Source organism: Medicago sativa, chromosome 6, assembly GCF_051527215.1.
Source record: "Medicago sativa cultivar Bolivia chromosome 6, Bolivia_mono, whole genome shotgun sequence".
Lineage (NCBI taxonomy): Eukaryota > Viridiplantae > Streptophyta > Magnoliopsida > Fabales > Fabaceae > Medicago > Medicago sativa.
In genome coordinates, this window is record NC_140754.1 from 79,930,492 (window position 1) to 79,949,439 (window position 18,948).

The 18,948-nt window shown below is 35.5% G+C and overlaps 1 protein-coding gene and 1 pseudogene across 6 annotated transcripts in view; one reads left to right on the forward strand and one right to left on the reverse strand.

Moving 5' to 3' along the window:
• LOC146917219 (uncharacterized) overlaps positions 1-18,948 on the forward strand; it is a 97,094-nt gene that overhangs the window by 36,721 nt on the left and 41,425 nt on the right. The window lies entirely within an intron of this gene.
• Positions 11,215-12,718, reverse strand: LOC146917222 (uncharacterized; annotated as a pseudogene).

Here is an 18,948-nt window from a genome sequence, read left to right on the forward strand (position 1 = left end):
AATTACTCTGATTTTTAATTATGAAATTTTTACGTTGGGAAAACGGGGTGTTACACGTGGCACGATCCCTTCATTAATCCTACGTAGCAGCAGACAACATTAAGAATCGTGGCATGTTACAAAAACCTTCGTGCCACAAATTTTCCAGTTACAATCACTTTGGCCCACGTTCATAAATCGTGCCAAGAAATGTCCTCAACGTGGCACGATGCTTCATACTTGGGCAATTTTTCTATCTTTTCACCACTTTCTTCTCTTGAGCTCTTGTTCCTGTTTTGGTCTGCTTTCACTGTTGGATATTTGTATGTTGGCTTCACTTTTACCTAAAACAAATATTCAAGTGTGATGTTGGATACGATGTTCCAACATCCTGGCAAGGTACAGTGTGACCTATTCATGTGCCTTGATTTACGCACTCGTTTTATATTTAAGGAATCCACGCCTTTATTCTTGTTGGTCAAGCTGCGTGTTTTTAGTACAGAATCAGATCGTTTGTGATTTCCTAAGATTGTGCTATTTAATTAGGAAAGTTTTGGAGGTGATCATGATGTTCCTAATTAAGTGCCTACTTATTAGGAGTTTCCTTTTCTGGTTCTGTTGATTGCGAAATGGATCACCTTTTGTTCTGAAGCCCAACAAGTTGTTCTGACCCATATTGCTTCAGTATATATAGAAGATTACAAGACCTAATTCATTCACCGAAGCCGTCAAACTAAAAAGGTTTAGTTTTTCGGGTTTTGAGTCTTTGTGTGTCCTACTCTTGTATCATGTTGATGCAAGTTTAGTTCTGTTTTATTGTGAGCCTTTCTTGTATCATCTTGATACATGCTAAGGACTGTTTATTGAGTTGTAAACTCGTTGTGATACACTAAAGCTTTTAAGCACGGTGTAGTTTTGTATTGAAGGTAACTTCATTTGATTGTATCTGTATATCGAGAATCATAGGAGCTGTGATCATCTGTAAGGGAGTGAGATGGGATCTCAGATCTAGGAGTTCCTAGGTTGAAGTCTATACAGGTAGGTTCTAGGTCTTTAGTGTAAACAAGGTGTTTGCTGAGAACTAGAGAATAAGGACTACACTAGTGGATTTCCTTCCTGGCTTGGTAGCCCCCAGAGTAGGTGACGTTGCACCGAACTGGGTTAACAATACTCTTGTGCCTTTTATCTTTATGTTATTTACTTTCCTTATTCATTTTCATTTACTGCTAGCACGATGTTCTAAACATCTCATTCAACATCTGTTATTTGTGCCTGGTGTTGGAACATCGCATAGAACATTCTGTTGCTAGCCAGCCAGAATTTCAATTGGCATCAAAGCAGGCACCCTTCCTGTTTTAGGGTGAGATCCAGAGAAGATACTTTATGGCATAATGGACAAGAGAAGAGGATTTGTTAACAGACCACCTTTGTTGGATGGCTCCAACTATGATTATTGGAAATCACGCAAGATTGCTTTTCTCAAATCCATTGATAGCAAGACATGGAAGGTAGTGCTCAAAGGTTGGGAGCATCCTGTGGCTCTTGATAAAGATGGCAACAAGACAGCTGTTCTGAAATTAGAAGAAAAATGGACTACAGCTGAAGATGAATCATCGCTTGCAAACCCTAGAGCCTTGAATGCCATTTTCAATGCAGTAGACAAGAACACGTTCAGAATGATCAAGCAATGCACAGTGGCCAAAGATGCTTGGGAAATTCTCAAAACTGCTCATGAAGGTACATCTAAAGTAAAAAGTTTAAGACTTCAACTTCTTACCACAAAATTTGAAAATCTAAAGATGATGGAGGATGAGAACATACATGATTATTACTTGAACATTCTTGATATTGCTAATTCTTTTGACTCACTTGGAGAGAAAATTTCTGATGAAAAGCTTGTTAGAAAAATTCTCAGATCTCTACCTAAGAGATTTGATATGAAGGTGACTGCGATTGAAGAAGCACAAGACATCTCCAGTATGAAGGTTGATGAGCTAATAGGATCACTTCAAATTTTTGAATTAGCTAATGGATTTAAGAAGAAAAATATAGCCTTCGTTTCTAAAACCGATGAGGAAGATGTTCATTGTGAAATGGACACTGATGAAATTATTTTAGATGCAATTATGCGTCTTGGTAGTGAATTTAACAAAGTGTTGGAGATGATTGGCAAAAAGTCGAGGCCAAATGTTCAGAACATCTCGTCCAACATCAGCAGAAATAGTGAGTCTCAAAGAAGGGATAAAAATGATGATGAATATTCCAATTATGTAACAGCTTTGATATGAAGATGTAAGTCTGATGAAGAATCTGATGATGAAGAGGTCACCAATGAAAAATTGCTTGAATCCTTCAAAAATCTCTATGCCAAAAGTGTAGAAGTGATTAAGGAAGGAGATGAGCAGAAGAGAATCATAACTCAACTGCAGGCTGAAAAGAACAAACTTTTGTCAACTAACTCTGATCTTCAAAATGAGGTAACTCTTCTATCTTCTAAAGTAGAGAAACAGAAGGAAACCATCAATGATTTTTCTCTAGAGAAAGAGAAACTTATATCAAACATCACTAGTATACAAGAGAAAAACACCATGTTAAATTCGAAATTAGAAAACATGACTAGATCTGTTCGAATGTTGAACAAAAGTTCTAATGTGTTAGATGAAATTTTAGAAGGTCAAGTTAAAGGAAAACCAAATGGAATAGGTTTTGATTATGAACATCTAAACTAGAAACAACGGAACAGGAATTTTGCCTATGCCTTAGAAGACCGTGGGTTGATAAGAAAGCAAAAGCAAGACAAAGATATCAAATTTGTAGGTGCTGCAGGAACAGATGTTGCTTCTACTAGCAAGCCAATGTTGAAGCATCCTGAAGAACATCATAATTCTAAAAAAAAGAAAAGAAATCACCTTGGATATGTCACCATTGTGGTAGATATGGTCACATAAGGCCGTACTGTTATCAATTGTATCCTCAGCCTCATGTTCAACCAAAGGTCAGTGGTAAGAGTGTTCAAGCTAGGAAAGAATGGAAACCGAAAAAATCCTAAATCTAGTTTGAATGTTGCTGATGCTGATAATATTATTAATGAAATTGTTCTTGGGACTCCTTCTAAAACTGCTATTGCACCGGATGTTGCATCGGATGTTACAGCATCCCCGGTTCAATCTGATCAAATAAAGTTTGTGGCTGAGTCAGCCTCTGATAATGAAAAATCTCAAAGTAAAAAGGCTTCTGACCATGAGGACTGTAATAATGTGTTTGTTGGTGATGAGAGGGATGGATCAAAAAGTGATGACCAAAGTGTGTGGAGTTTTCTCCTATTTTAATCTTGTTTTTATGGATTTCTGTGTACTTATGTGTCGTAATCTTATGTACTGCTGTTGTTCTTTCTATTTCTGCCTCTTTTGCGCACATCTTTAAATTGTGGGGTATACATGGCAATGATATACTCTTGAAGTCTGCTACTTTCTGTTTGGCATATTTTATGGCTAAAAAGGGGGAGAAAAATGCTATAAAGAAATTGGAACATGTCTCTGTGTGACCTTGATAGGTCTGCTAGCTTGGGGGGAGTAATGGAATATTCGTGTTAGTATTCACTCTATGGTTGCATCTTTGAGGGGGAGTGATACTATGAGGTGTGTTGCAGTTGCTAGTTTATATAGATGTTTATTTTTCCTATCAGTTGGATGTTTGGATGGATGTTGAAACATTTTAAGTAGCTTCTGCATGATTTCTGGGAATTTATTTTTCCCTTATGGTTCCGTTGCTGCAAGTCTCTGATTATCTAGTATGATATCTTTCTCTCTTATCTGCATAATTCCATGTGATGAAATTTTGTGAAAATATTGGAAGCAGAGTCTGAGATGTGTGATATACTTCTTCTAGTCTTGAAGATTATGATGTGACTGAAGAACTATATGTTTGGTATCTATTAGTTATCTGAGGTTGTGTAACTTTCTTCATGGTTGTATGTTTGTGATGATTGAAGAATAGGTTGTGTGTTATCTCTCTTCTATGTTTGGACTGGCCTCAATTTGTTTTAGCCAAAAATTTGCCAAAGGGGGTGATTGTTGGATATTTGTATGTTGGCTTCACTTTTGCCTAAAACAAATATTCAAGTGTAATGTTGGATACGATGTTCCAGCATCCTGGCAAGGTTCAGTGTGACCTATTCATGTGCCTTGATTTACGTACACGTTTTATATTTAAGGAATCCACGCCTTTATTCTTGTTGGTCAAGCTGCGTGTTTTTAGTACAGAATCAGATCGTTTGTGATTTCCTAAGATTGTGCTATTTAATTAGGAAAGTTTTGGAGGTGATCAGGATGTTCCTAATTAAGTGCCTACTTATTAGGAGTTTCTTTTTCTGGTTCTGTTGATTGCGAAATGGATCACCGTTTGTTCTGAAGCCCAACAAGTTGTTCTGATCCGTATTGCTTCAGTATATATAGAAGACTACAAGACCTAATTCATTCACCGAAGCCGTCAAACTAAAAAGGTTTAGTTTTTAGGGTTTTGAGTCTTTGTGTGTTCTACTCTTGTAACGTGTTGTTGCAAGTTTAGTTCTGTTTTATTGTGAGCCTTTCTTGTATCATCTTGATACATGCTAAGGACTATTTATTGAGTTGTAAACCCGTTGTGATACACCAAAGCTTTTAAGCACGATGTAGTTTTGTATTGAAGGTAACTTCATTTGATTGTATCTGTATATTGAGAATCATAGGAGCTGTAATCATCTGTAAGGGAGTGAGATGAGATCTCAGATCTAGGAGTTCCTAGGTTGAAGTCTATATGGGTAGGTTGTAATATCCCTCCATGAGATTTTTTTAAGCTAAGGGAAAAATTGGTATTTGTCAACCAAAATTCATTTTATAAATTATTTCACCACAACATTCTACACAATTCTAGTCCTTCTCTCTCAAAAAGTCCAACACAATTTCTTCCCCCTTCTCTCTTTACACCATCGGCCACCATCATCCTTCCTCACCACCATCACAAAATTTTTCATCCTTCATGAAATCATCCAAATTTAACCACAAATAGGTCCCTTGTGGTGCTACTACAATAGTTTAGCAGCAAAATTCATCCTTCCCCTCTCATAGAAGCAAACCGCCCCTCATTCAAAAAATTTCCAAATCATCATTTCTCACTCCAATCCATGGGAAATCGTTTGGAAGCTTGATTATAGGAGTAACCATGAAGTATTAAGTCATTGGTACCTTCGGAAGAGACAATAGCTTGGCTAGAAGTTTGGAACTTGAGAAGGTGCCACAAAGTGTTCAAGAGGAACCTCCACAAGATTGTGAGTCCTTTGTAGTTAGAACTCTTCCTTTTGGGTAGTTGAATTATGCTATATGACATGCTAACATGTGACATAGAATAATTGTGACATAGTTAGTGTAGTTATGTCATAAGCTAGGTACCCTTACTTGTTGTCCTAAATGACTCTTTTATGTTGGTGATTATGATGATGAATTGTTGATGATGAATTTAAAATGGTAATTGTTGATATAAGTGATTACACTTGAATTCATGATTTTGAGACGAAATTCGTATGGTTTTCACTGGCTTGTACATACTGCTGTGTGATCCATAATTGGGTAATAATTGGATTTTTGGATTCCTCATTCAATTTCATACAGTTTGGATACAAATTTCGTATGATTCGGATTAGAAACGAATTCGGAAAATGTAATTGAAGTTGGTAAAATCCTGCTGGAATTTGGTTACGGGTTTTGGGACAGGGCTCCACTAAAACAGTAAGAACTTTCTCTCTGTAACCTGGAATCAAGTGATTTTTAATGCTATGGTTAGCTAACGAAATTCTGGACATTTTGACACCAGTTCCATGAATTTTAAACCAGTATTGAAGTCTATAGGTGACTTTGAAGTTTGGGGGCAGAAGTATAAATTGTGCCGAACTATGAATTGTAAGTTGTTTTCATGTTGGCTGAAGAACAGAAGCTTAGCAGTGAAATTAAGGACTGAAGAAATGGCATAAAAATGGATGCTTAAGCTGTTATAAAGTTGCTAAAAGTGGTTGAGGTGAGTTCCTTTAGTTAGAAAACCCACCTTTGGGTAGTAAATTATATCATTAGATTGCTATTGTGTGATTATGAATTATTAGAATAAGTTGACATAATTATAGCATGACTATTATGCCATATGAATGGTATATTCGAAACAGAATAAATATGAGATAGTAGAATGATTATTTCTGAATTAGGTATTCTTATTAGTGTATTCTGAAATCTCTTTTATGTTAATAAGTATGTTTATGCTAGTATAAATGTTGGAGGGAAATTCTATCGACAATTGATGTATATAATTATTGAAATGAGTAACATGCTCAAAGTGAATTTTAAAAAATCCCAGAAAAATGGAAATGAGTAGAAAAATTGAAATGAGTAACATGCTCATAGAAAAAGAAAAAAAAAGAAAAAGAAAATTGAGAAAAACTCCGTTTGCTACAACGAGAGATAATGTAGCCTATGACGTACGGGTCATAGTAACGAATATGAAAACTCCGTTTGCTACAACGAGAGATAATGTAGCCTATGACGTACGGGTCATAGTAACGAATATGAAAACTCCGTTTGCTACAACGAGAGATAATGTAGCCTATGCCGTACGGGTCATAGTAACGAATATGAAAACTTCGTTTGCTACAACGAGAGATAATGTAGCCTATGAGGTACGACTCATAGTAACGAATGAAATGTATAATTAATGATATGAAATTTTAAGTCAAGAATTATTTGAATAATATTTGAATGAGAACAAAAATAAAATTATGGAACCAAGGAAAAATTCTAAGGACCCTCCAACATGAATTCTAACATAGCATACGCATATTAACACGAAAGTTATGTTTAGAATAAATTGGCTACAAAGTAATAGTTCATGGGCCTTTTTACCAATCGTTGGAAATGAGGAATTTTAGTTATGGAACTCTGGCTTAGTTTAGCCGAAACTAGTTGTTATCAGAAAAGAACCAGAGACATACCCAGATAAGTATGTAAAATTATAAGCTACATAGAGTACGATATATTGGATATATGTTTATGATTATTATTGTGATTATGGTGATTATATTTTTGATTAAGGTTATGAGTATGACTATATGTATTATATAATCAAAATAGTATTTTAGACAGCGATCTTAGTTATCCCTTGATCGCTCAGTTATGCATAATGAAATCTTATAAACTTGAAATGGGTTAAGTTTAGAAACAGATGGCGATCCTAGGTTCCCCGAGGTTGCCTACAGCCTAGGATAGGTGGAACTCACTGGGACATCTTGTCTCACCCCAATCCCTTTTATTTATTTCAGATATACGAGTTATTATACAACAGGATGGTTCTTGATGAAGAAGCAGAAGTAGCTGGACCATATAAAGTACACGTCAGTGGTACTATTTCAGAGTTAACAGGTGAGAAATTCTACGAATTGTTCAGAGAGTTTTTATTTATTGTAATTTTAATGTACACGATGCTGAGTTTAACACTCATGCTAGATATCCTAGGTAATTTTCTAGTAGGGGTGTTACATAGGTCCTAGGTCTTTAGTGTAAATAAGGTGTTTGTTGAGAACTAGAGAATAAGGACTACACTATTGAATTTCCTTCCTGGCTTCGTAGACCCAGAGTAGGTGACGTTGCACCGAACTGGATTAACGATTCTCTTGTGCCTTTTATCTTTCTGTTATTTACTTTCCTTGTTCATTTTCATTTACTGCTAGCTAGCACGATGTTCTAGCAATTCAAACCAAAACTCAACCTAATCATGCTAAATCCATCTCTAAGAATCATACCCTTAATGATATTGAAAGTTAGTCTCACCCTTACCTGGTTATTGTAGAAAATCGCAGCCCTTCACTTGTTCTCCTCTTGTTCTGACTTTTCTCCTTTTTTCTCCAAAAGCGTTTCACGTACGTTCTAAAACTTATTCTCTCAACCTAACCCTCTATTTATAACACTTGTATTACTCTTCTCACCACTAACTTACTCATCTCACAACACAGCCCCACTTCTTAATATTTTTATTTTATTTTCATATCTTATTTTATTAAATAATAAAATAAGTCTCAACACCTCATAACATCTCTAAAAATCATAACATCGCATATATCACATAATTTTCAGATAAATCATATATCTCTCATAAAATCACGTAAACCTCATAAATCACTTAAATTCATAAATCATATAAATATATATATATATATATATATATATATATATATATAAATATATTTCTAAATAATTAAATAATTTACGACGGGCGTTACAACTCTCCCCAACTTAAAGAATTTTCATCCTTGAAAATTTACCTCTAGCAAACAACTCTGGATAAGACTCCATCATCTTACTCTCTAGCTCCCACGTCAAGCTTTCACCAGTTGCTCCACTCCAAACAACTCTCACTAAAGGTATCTCTTTGCCTCTCAACGTCTTCACCTTGCGATCATCAATCCTCAAAGGTAAAGTCTCCACCGTAAGGTTGTCTCTAACTTGCACATCATCTCTCTGAATCACATGGGACGGGTCTGGAACATACTTCCTCAGCTGCGACACATGAAACACATCATTAAAATTCGATAAATGCGGTGGTAAACCCACTCGGTACGCCACCGTCCCGAGTCTTTCCGATATCTGGTACGGACCAATAAACTTCGGAGTCAACTTCTTTGACTTCAATGCACGACCAACACCGGTCGTTGGAGTAACTCTCAAGAACACATGATCTCCCTCTTGAAACTCAAGGTCTTTCCTACGCTTATCATGGTAACTCTTTTGTCGACTCTGCGACACTTTCATCTTTTCTTGAATCATTTTCACCTTCTCAGTTGTTTGCTGAACAATCTCTGGTCCTAAAACTACGCTTTCACCTGTTTCAAACCAACACAACGGAGTCCTACACCTCCGACCATACAAAGCCTCGAAAGGTGCCATTCCAATACTTGAATGATAACTGTTATTATAAGTGAACTCTATCAACGGGAGATGACTATCCCAAGTTCCACCTTGCTCAAGTACACATACTCTCAACAAATCTTCGAGTGACTGAATCGTTTTTTTCAACTGACCATCTGTTTGGGGATGATAAGCCAAACTCAATCTCAACTTAGAGCCTAAAGCCTCTTGCAAACTCTTCCAAAATCTCGAAGTAAATCTTGGGTCTCTATCTGACACAATGCTTGAAGGTACACCATGCAACTTCATAATGTCTCGAATATAAATTTCCGCCAACTGAGCTACAGGAAAACTAATATTGATCGGAATGAAGTGTGCCGACTTCGTCAATCTATCAGCAATCACCCAAATGGCGTCATTCCCTTTAGGAGTATTCGGCAAACTCGTCACAAAATCCATGGATATACTATCCCATTTCCACTCTGGTACATCTAACGGTGTCATCAATCCAGCAGGTTTCTGATGTTCTACCTTCGACTTCTGACAAATCAAACAAGAGTACACAAATTGTGCTACATCGCATTTTAATCCAGACCACCAAAACAACTTCTTTAAGTCATGATACATCTTTGTAGCTCCATGATGAATAGTTAAGCTACTTCTATGACTCTCTTCAAGAATCATCTTCTTTATCTCATCATTATCTGGAATACATATCCTACCTCGAAACCTCAACACACGTTGATCATCTACCTTAAAGTCACTATCTTCAGTTTGATTACTAGCAACCAACAAGTCCACAAACTTAACATCGGCTTTCTGCGCATCTCTAATACTTTTCAAGAAATCATTATCAATTTTCAGCATTCCTAGCTTAACACTTCGAGACGACATCTCACAAACTAAACTCAAATCTCTGAACTGTTCGAGCAATTCAAACTCTTTAACCATCATAGTGGACATGTGTAAATTCTTCCTACTTAAGACATCTGCAACAACATTAGCTTTACCCGGATGATAATTCAAACTAAAGTCATAATCTTTCAACAATTCGAGCCACCTTCGCTGTCTCATATTCAATTCCTTATGATCAAACAGATACTTCAAGCTCTTGTGATCACTAAACACCTCAAATCTCGAACCATACAAGTAATGTCTCCAAATCTTAAGCACAAATACAACTGCAGCTAATTCAAGATCATGAGTAGGATAATTTCGTTCATGAATTCTCAACTGTCTTGATGCATAAGCAACCACCTTACCATCCTGCATAAGTACACCACCTAAGCCCAACTTGGATGCATCGCAATACACCACAAAAGGTTCATCAGGTTTCGGCAAAATCAAAACTGGAGTCGTCATCAAATGCTTCTACAATTCATTAAAACTGTTCTCACAATGAACATCCCACACAAAGGTTTTACCTTTACACGTCAACTGCGTTAACAGAAGTGCTAATTTAGAAAATCCTTCTATAAATCTTCGGTAGTAGCCTGCCAAACCCAAAAAGCTTCTAATCTCTGTAATTGACTTAGGAGTCTCCCATTGTGATACTGCTTCAACCTTAGATGGATCAACTGCAATACCACTACCAGAAATAACATGGCCATGAAAACTCACTTCATTCAACCAGAATTCACACTTAGACAATTTAGCATACAACTTCTTCTCCTTTAGCACTTGCAAGACAATCTTCAAATGTTCAACATGTTCTTCTTCTGTCTTAGAGTAAATCAATATATCATCGATGAACACAACCACGAAGCGATCCAAAAATGCATGAAAAATGCGATTCATATACTCCATAAACACGCCAGGCGCATTACTAACACCAAACGGCATCACCTTATATTCATAATGTCCATATCGCGTCCTAAAAGCCATCTTCTGCATATCTTCATCTTTTACTTTAATCTGGTGATAACCCGACCTCAAGTCAATCTTGCTGAACACACGTGCACCCACTAACTGGTCCATCAAATCATCAATTCTAGGGAGTGGATACCTATTCTTTATAGTTACCTTGTTCAACTGTCGATAGTCAATACATAACCTCATACTACCATCTTTCTTCTTAACCAACAATACCAGCGCTCCCCAAGGTGAAACACTCGGTCTTATGAACTTCTTATCTAGCAAATCTTCCAACTGTTTCTACAACTCAGCCAACTCAGAAGCTAACATACGGTAAGGTGTCATAGACACAGGCTTCGTTCCCGGAACAAGATCAATAGAAAATTCAACTTCTCTCTCCGGTGGTACATCAGGAATTTCATCAGGAAAAACTTTAGGGAAATCGCACACCACTTGTAACTTATCAATCACTGCTTGATTCTCCAAAGATAAGGATGCCATCAAAGAAAACATTAAGATTCCATCGCGTTCTAACTACTGCAGCTGCTTAGTAGACAAAAACTCTGCTCCACTTTCCTCTTCAGCAGAAGAGAAACTCACCGACTTACTAAAACAATTAATGAGAACATGGTTATACTCTAACCAGTTCATACCAAGGATCACATCCATTCCACTCAAAGGTAGACAAACTAAATCAATCTCAAAATCACGATCAAACATAGACAAAGGACACCGTAAACAAACAAGAGAAGTGGTCACGGAACCCTTAGCTGGAGTTTCGACAACCATTTCTCCATTCATATCAGACATAGCAAGGCCCAACTTAGAAGCACAATCTAAAGCAACAAAACAATGTGTAGCACCAGTATCAATAATAGCAACTAAAGGAGTATTATTAATATAACAAGTACCTCTGATCAAACGATCCTCATTTTCAGTCTGAGTACCGGTCAAAGCAAAAACTTTCCCTCTAGTATGAGTCTTCTTCGGATTCTTGCATTGAGACCCAATATGACCCTCTTCGTTGCAGTTAAAACACACAATGTCCCCATGCTTACACTCTGCAAGTGTATGTCCTTTATTGCCACAACGAAAGCACCGTTTAATATCCTTAGTGCAAGCATTACTCTTATGGCCTTTCTCGTCACAAGCAAAACAAACGATCCCAGCAGCAGCATCTTTCTTAATTGACCTTCTTTCATCATTAGCTCTTCCTTTTCCTTTGTCAGCAGGAGCACTGTAAGGCTTTGGGCGACTTTGCTGACCCTTACCTCTCTTCTCACTCACAATCTTATAGTGAGATTTGCTATCATCTTCATAGATTCTGCATCTGCTCACCAAAGCAGAAAAGTCACGGATCTGTTGGTAACCAATGGCTCGCTTAATATCAGCACGCAAACCATTCTCAAACTTGATACACTTAGAAAACTCAGCATTGTCCCCAGTATAGTGTGGATAGAACTGAGCCAGCTCCACAAACTTTGCCGCATACTCTGTCACCGACATGTTTCCTTGCTTCAGCTCAAGGAACTAGATCTCTTTTCTTCCGCGAACATCTTCAGGAAAATATCTGTTTAGGAACTCTCTCCTAAACACAGCCCAAGTAATAACCGCATCATCTTGCTCTAGGGTAGGTTGGAGACTCATCCACCAGTCATCAGCTTCTTCAGCCAGCATATGCGTACCAAAACGCACCTTCTGATCATCCGTACATTGCATAACTCTGAAAACTCTTTCAATCTCTTTGAGCCATGTCTGTGCTCCATCAGGGTCATACCTTCCTTTGAAAGTGGGAGGATGGTTTCTCAAAAAGGCCTCCAACATTCTCACTTCAGCATTAACACCAGCACCAGCATTTGGTTGTTGTCCTATAGCTTGGGCCACAACTTCCAATGCAGCAGCCACCGCAGCATCATTCCTTCCAGCCATTCTAGTTCTCTTATAACAGATAAAATTTGCAGCCTCCAGGTCTCTATTCTGCACAACACAAAACAATTAGAATAACATAATAATGGTATTCCAACTGCTAAAAGACACAACTCGACTCACTACTTGGTCGGACGGACCGACCTGTTTTGATACCAATTGTAACACCCCGTTTTCCCAAGATAAAAATTTCATTTAAATCAGAGTATTTAATTCATAAAAGGGATGTCACATACTGCTTGAAAGTCATAAGATAGATAATAATAATTATCCTTCAAAATTTAACATCATAAAATCTGAAACTACGCAGCGGAAATAGTTCAACATGATAAAAGTCTTGGCACGCAGGCCTCATCAAAATCTCATAAGGTTGGTTCAATACTTATTCATAAAAAGTTCATAAAAATGACACGTAAGGAATAGAAGTAAAAGCAGTCCCCATCCCGTTACGTATCAGAGCACCTAGACACAATGTGAGGAGTCTACTCACGAACAACTGCTAGTCCTGGTTACCTGCGCGTTACCAACGTAAGGGCAACATTACAACAGAAGGGGTGAGATTTCACAGTCAATAAATTAAACATATAATTCATCAAAATGCATTCAACAACATAAAACATTATTAACATATCAAACATTTATCACTTAGCATCATATCAGATCATAAACAAACATCATCATCAGACATCATATTAAACTTAGCACTTGATTCAACAACACGACTCAACTTGATAATGCAACTCTTAACAACTTAACAACTTAAACCATCGTGAAACTTCTTGATATGCAAATGCATGTGGTACCATTCAACAACATATATGAGCGTAATTAGGCTCTTCGTCAAGTGAGCATAAAGCTGCCGGGCCTAAAGCCCCTAACGTAGTTTGAGCATAAAGCTGCCGGGCCTAAAGTCCCCCAATGTAGTTTGAGCATAAAGCTGCCGGGCCTAAAGCCCCCATCTTTAATGAGTATGCAATGGACTCAATCTTCCTACAACTTAGACAACAACGTGAACATCTTATACAATTCCATAATCATGAACAACTTCTTAAATTCTTACAACTTAGACCGACTCATGCAATTTCAAGACTTTAAAGGTCAGCAGCAATGAACAGCAACAAATTTACAACATATAACAGTGCTGGAATGTCTCAACATCATTTAAGGAATGAATTACATCAACATAAATATCATAAAACATCATAACATTGTTCATGCAACATTACTAATCATCTCATCCCTATAATCAGACTTCTGTAACATCTGGAAACATCCTAAACAACCCTCATTCTTACTTCTAAGATCAACTCAGGACTACACGTGCGAAAGGATTGCATCGGAACAATTTTGGGCAACTAACAGCCTCACTCGCAGTGGCGAGTAACTTTGCTCGCAATGGCGAGCAAAACGCGCTCTCTGGAACCCCTAAGACCTTGCTCGCAATGGCGAGCTACATTGCCCGCAATGGCGAGCGTTACGGGTTACTCGCAGTTGCGAGTTGTATTGCTTGCAATGGCGAGCGATGGTTCCTAGCTCGCAGTTGCGAGTGTTACTGCTCGCAGTTGCGAGCGATGAATGTCAGTACGGCCAGGAACCTAAAAATCACAACTTTTCACTTATCTTCATGATTCTTTCATTCAAATAGCATCTAATTATCACCCTAGGTAATATCTAAGGTCTCTACACTAATTTTGCATCAATCCAACATCTTTTCATGGTCCAATCATCAAAATCGGTCTTAAACCTAATTCCCAATTCTCACCAAAACTCAACCTAATCATGCTAAATCCATTTCTAAGAATCATACCCTTAATGATATTGAAAGTTAGTCTCACCCTTACCTGGTTATTGCAGAAAATCGCAGCCCTCCCCTTGTTCTCCTCTTGTTCTGACTTTTCTCCCTTTTTCTCCAAAAGCATTTCACGTACGTTCTAAAACTTATTCTCTCAACCTAACCCTCTATTTATAACACTTGTATTACTCTTCTCACCAATAAATTACTCATCTCACAACACAGCCTCACTTCTTAATATTTTTATTTTATTTTCATATCTTATTTTATTAAATAATAAAATAAGTCTCAACACCTCATAACATCTCTAAAAATCATAACATCGCATATATCACATAATTTTCAGATAAATCATATATCTCTCATAAAATCACGTAAACCTCATAAATCACTTAAATTCATAAATCACTAGAACTTTTACCCGTGCTACCGCCCGGGTCATAAACAATGGAGAAACTAATATATTGCAATATGATCCTTACATAGATAAGAAAACAATTCAACATAAACAATAAATTTATTTTCTCGTGCCAATTACTCTCATTCAATTCTTCAATATGTAATGACAATGGAACCTCTACTGCAACCATCTCATTCTTCAATTTATAACAACAATAGAGAGCTTGCAATATGTCATTTGAGGGAAGTAACAAAAACTCCTACAAATTAGGGTTAGTATTAACCAAACCTAAAAAAATTAGTGTTTGAGGGAAGTAACAAAACCTCCTACAAATTAGGTCTAGTATTAGCCAAACCTAAAAAAATTAGGGTTAGTATTAGGAGGGAAAAAAATTAGGTTAAGTGGTTGCAGACCTAATAAAATTAAATATAGCTGATAAATAGTAGTAAAATTTGTTGCTTGCTAATATATTTGAGGGAAGTAAAAAAACTCCTACAAATTAGGGTTAGTATTAGCCAAATCTAAAAAAATTAGGGTTAGTATTAGGAGGGAAAAAATTAGGTTAAATTGTTGCAGATCTAATAAAGCAAATGAGCGGGAAAAAATTAGGTTAAGTTGCTGCAGACGTAACAAAATTAATAAATAAGGATGTCAAAAAAAAAAAGGCATGAAATAAAAAAATCCAAAAAAAAAGTGTAAAATTCTTGACAAAAATATGTAAAATAGAAGGATCATACGTGATCATGGATACAGTAGAAAATATTTTCTTCAAAAAAAAAAGGCAAGCGGATAGGAATGAAATTGGCGTGCAATGCATTCTTTTAGATGAAATTTGTTAGGTTAAATAATTGTATACCTAATAAAGCAAATGAGTGGGAAAAAATTAGGTTAAGTTGTTACAGACGTAACAAAATTAATAAATAAGCATGTAAAAAAAAGGCATGAAATTTAAAAAAAATCCAAAAAAAATGTAAAATTCTTGACAAAAAAAAATTATAAAATAGAAGGATCATACGTGATCATTGATATGGTAGAAAATATCTTCTTCAAAAAAAAAAGGCAAGCGGATAGGAATGAAATTGGTGTGCAATGCATATATTTAGATGGAATTTGTTAGGTTAAATAATTGCAAACCTAATAAAGCAAATGAGCGGGAAATAATTAGGTTAAGTTGCTGCAGACGTAACAAAATTAATAAATAAGGATGTCAAAAAAACGCATGAAATTTAAAAAAAAAATCCAAAAAAAAAGTGTAAAATTCTTGACCAAAAAAAAAAGGTATAAAATAGAAGGATCATACGTGATCATTGATATGGTAGAAAATATTTTCTTCAAAAAAAAAAAGGCAAGCGGATAGGAATGAAATTGGTGTGCAATGCATTTTTTTAGATGAAATTTGCTAGGTTAAATAATTGCAAACCTAATAAAGCAAATGAGCGGCAAAAAAATTAGGTTAAGTTACTGCAGACGTAAAAAACCTAATAAATAAGGATGTAAAAAAAAAAGGCATGAAATTTAAAAAAAAATCCAAAAAAAAAAGTGTAAAATTCTTGACCAAAAAATAAAAGTATAAAATAGAAGGATCATACCTGATCATTGATATGGTAGAAAATATTTTCTTCAAAAAAAAAAAAAGGCAAGTGGATAGGAATGAAATTGGTTTGCAATGCATTTTTTAGACGGAATTTGTTAGGTTAAATAATTGCAAACCTAATAAAGCAAATGAGCGGGAAAAAATTAGGTTAAGTTGCTGCAGACGTAACAAAATTAATAAATAAGGATCACAAAAAAAAGGCATGAAATTAAAAAAAAATTAAAAAAAAAGTGTAAAATTCTTGACCAAAAAAAAAGTATAAAATAGAAGGATCATACGTGATCATTGATTTTTTTGATCAAGGGGATACGTGATCATTAATATGGTATAAAATATTTTCTTCAAAAAAAAAAGGCAAGCGGATAGGAATGAAATTGGTGTGCAATGCATTTTTTTAGATGAAATTTGTTAGGTTAAATAATTGCAAACCTAATAAAGCAAATGAGCGGGAAAAAATTAGGTTAAGCTGCTGCAGACGTAACAAAATTAATAAATAAGGATATAAATATATATAAATATATTTCTAAATAATTAAATAATTTACGACGGACGTTACAGTTTAGAATGATAATGAAAGAAGGGTTTTTAGAAATTTACATGAAGATGACAATTTTGATATTATTGTAAAATTTTAAATAAATTTGGGTGTAACTAGAGTTATATGGGATAAGACTAGAAAGAGTCATTTTTTAGTTGTGTTTGTAGTTTTATTTCCTTTGTTGCAGCTTCATTTTGATTGTTTCAATATTATTTAATTATGTGAATAGATAGATTGATGTATGTGTTGGATTTCAACCGTTTGATGGATCAAGAAACACAAAATTTGGACATATTCATAATAGAGATAGTTTAGGTTTACAAATTAGGTTTTCACTATTTCTTAATTTAATTCGATGGATGAGGGAAAGGACCTTTTATTGGCCTTTATTTTCCTTAAACGGAAAAATGTTTTCCTTGTAATTTATTATCCTACGATGAAGTTTCTCTATTTTATAACCAAGCTACTCAATCATATGAGTACTCAAATCAAACCAAGCTACTTTTCAATCTCTTCTTATGAAGAATATTTCCTCCTTTGGTCCCCAATCCGATATGATGCTCAACACAAGGCAATGGTCCAACCGTGAAGAGTATGGTCCACGATTTCTTGATATCGGGTTCACCTAAAATTTGATATATGAAAAGTAATCATATTTTTTATGATATGAGATCAAAACAATGGACCTATTTAACACCACCAAATTTATCCATTCAACTTTAACATCAAAACAATCAGAGGGTGTGGGTGTTATGAAGAACACCTCATTGCTCAAGTTAAATGATACCAAACATGATCCACCAGGGCTATGATTTTTACATAACCAATGACACGTTCCATCCATGTAGACAAGGGTGTTTTGAAGAACATGACATTAATGTTGAAGATGCAACATGTGCCGTGAGGTGCTCACGGTGACATTTGGTCATACACACATTTCAATTTCTAGAAGTTATTCAATGCCAAACAAATCTACACATGCAAATATAAGCTTAGTTCCTCATAAACCTCTCTAGTAGAATTTCAAAAGTTGGACTAATCTAACTGATAAGAAGATCATATCTCGATATTAGGTCAATCAAACAGACAAAATTTGGTAATACATTATTCAAGTAGAGCACTGAACAAGTCATTGATAATACATTCCAACTAACAAGTGCATAATTAAGCATAATTAAATTAAGGCCATGTTTTCCATTATCATCTCTTACAAACATGAGTGGTGGGAAAAATTACAGCTCTATAATACACACTGTTTATAACAATTAGCAAGCAATCGCGGAGAAGATGCGACGACTTATTTCAACGACGGAAATGTCTTTTGAACAATGTCCATCTGCAACTTGTCCAATAAGTTTTATCCTTTTCAGGTCTTCATTGACACTCTTATATCAAGTATCATTACAGTATTCCATCTCTCTGTCATTCTGTTCATAAAAATTTAACCAAACATATTAGAGTTAAAAATAGTACCATTAATGTTTATCAATAATACTAGTATAACAGGTTTAATTAAGATCATTTTTGGATTTCAATAATACTAGTATACACACATATTTAAAGCCCTTAAAGAGTGATCCGAAGGCACTCGTTAGCATGAATTTCACCACCTAATAGTATATGTCAACATTAAGCATAGATACACTATTCTACCACCTCTTCAATGTTACATTATCATATATCTACTCCTCTGTTACTCAATTCTGACTAATATTCAATTAAGTTAAATTATACATTTCCATAATCATTCAGAACCTTAATCATTTAGCATCTAATTAATAGAAACCCTTGTCTCTCTAGTCACCCATTTATTGAGGTTTCTATTTTGTCTAGACATTACATACCACAAAAACTTCAAGAATGAGGCCAACATACCTTATTCATAAATGTAATCATAACAACTATTAATATGTTGAAATTTTCAGGGGTGTTGAAAGTTACACTATC